Source organism: Raphanus sativus, chromosome 2 (assembly GCF_000801105.2).
Source record: "Raphanus sativus cultivar WK10039 chromosome 2, ASM80110v3, whole genome shotgun sequence".
NCBI classification, from domain to species: Eukaryota; Viridiplantae; Streptophyta; class Magnoliopsida; order Brassicales; family Brassicaceae; genus Raphanus; species Raphanus sativus.
In genome coordinates this window covers 13,075,261-13,077,553 of record NC_079512.1, presented here as the reverse complement: position 1 = coordinate 13,077,553, position 2,293 = coordinate 13,075,261, and positions in this window count along the sequence as shown.

Below are 2,293 nucleotides of genomic sequence, written 5' to 3'. Positions count from 1 at the left end.
TAATTTATGTGAAAACACTAAGAAGTCTATCTTTTAAAAACGAAGGGAGTATATTTTACCGTTTAGACAATAAAATACAATTTTGGTAGGAAAATAAAATTTTACTGTTTTGGCGGGAAATCTCGACTAACAATTTTGACGAGAAATCTCAATTTTTCGGTTTTGGCGAGAAAGCTCGATTTTACGGTTTTGGCGAGAAAGATCGATTTTACGGTTTTGGTGGGAAATTCGACTTTGCATTTTTGGCGGGAAGATTAGACTTTCCGTTTTTGGCGGGACAACTCAACTTTCTGTTTTGGCGGGAAAACTCGATTTTGCGATTTTGGCGGGAAAACTCAATTTTCGGTTTTGGCAGGAAATCTCGATTTTGCGTTTTGGCGGGAAAACTCGATTTTTCGATTTTGACGGGAAACTCGATTTTGCGTTTTGACGGAAAACTCGATTTTCCGATTTTGACGGAAAACTCGATTATTCGATTTTGGCGGAAAACTCAAATTTCCGGTTTTGGCAAAAAAACTTGATTTTCCGGTTTGGTTGGAAAACTCAATTTTCTGGTTTTGGCTGAGAAACTCGATTTTTCAGTTTTGGCGGAGAAACTCGATTTTTCAGTTTTGGTAGGGAAACTCGATTTTTCGGTTTTGGTAGGAAACTCGATTTTCGGTTTTGATGGAAAAACTCGATGTTCCAGTTTTAGCGGGGAAACTCGATTTCCGGTTTTGGTGGAAAACTCAATTTTTCGGTTTTAGCGGGAAAACTCGATTTTGGGGTTTGTGCGGAAATTGTTTTTGAAAAAGGTTAAAGTTTATTGATTTGAGTTTATGTTGGTTACAATTTCTTATTGGTTCGGTTATAGATTTTTTGTTTGGGTTACATTTAATTTATTAAAATTTATTTATATACATGTGAAAAAAATTGATGTTCCAAAATTGGTTAAAAAATTTGTTTTGGTTATTTTTGTGTATATATTTAATTTGAGTTTATGTTTGTTAGAAATTTTTATTGGTTTGGTTATGGATAACTCATTACCCACTACAATCCAAACCATTTTAACCTAATCCATTAATTCCACTAACCCATTTTATCTATTAATCCATTTGTATCCAATTTCTCTATCCATTAGGATCCATGGTTTGGATTGATCCATTAACTTTTACCTATTTTTACACCCCTACCCAGACATAGAAAAATCTTTGCCGGTGTACGGACCCATGGTCACCCTTTTAAATGCTTAGTCGTGGAAGGTTCATTGCCCAAAAAAAATCAAACACTTTATCTGGTAGTTAGTATCAGCATGTATATCAGTAAAGAAAAATTTGTGGACTAGTGGCATGCAAGGTGACGTTCAGTGTGCAAGATGTGGAGCTAGAGAGGAATCAGTTAATCATGTGTTCTTTGAATGTCCTCCGGTCGTTCAAGTTGGAGTTCTCTCTAAGATCCCATCGAATTCAGACAATTTTCCTACTCAGACGCTATTCACAAACATGGATTATTTATATTGCAGGGTGTCCCCGTATTTGGATGATCATCAATTTGCATGGATTTTATGGTACATTTGGAATGGACAAAATAATAAGATTTTTTTCAGTAATATGATGTTGATCCTAGAGATACTCAGAAATTGGCAGACTGAATCTTTACTCTTGGCAGAGGCTCATAACTCAGACACAGGCGGAACAACTCAAATGCGAGAGACCAAGGAATTTAGTTTACCTTCAATATTGGGCCGCTGGTGCTTTACGGATGGATCACGGAAAGCTCAAGATATGTTTTCGGGCCAGTGCTGGTACAGTACGTTACAAGGTTTTGAAGGAGTAATGGGAGCGAGGAATACAAGAGCAAGTATTTCGCAATTACACTCAGAGATGGAAGCCCTCATATAGGCAATGGAATATATGAGGAACTTATGCCAATACCATGTTACTTTTGCGATGAATTGTATTCAATTGGTGAAAATGGTTTCTGCACCAGCCTTTGTGAACTATTTGGACGACATCAAGATTATTTAAGAAAGTTTTCATCACTCAGAGATTATTCATATCCCCCAAACGCTGAATATAAAGGTAGATAGTCTGGCGCAAAGTGTCAGGAAGCAAACATTTTATGTTGTGTATATGAATGTAGAGTTACCATTTTGGTTTACAGATTCTTTGTAGAATTTGTTTAAGTTGATGATAAAAAAAACAGAGTATCATATAAATGCCCAATATTATAACGCTTTTTAAGCGATGTGGCTTTATCAACAAAATTGATTGAATCAAGCAATTACGCTTCCAAAGATTAAAAAAGAAACACC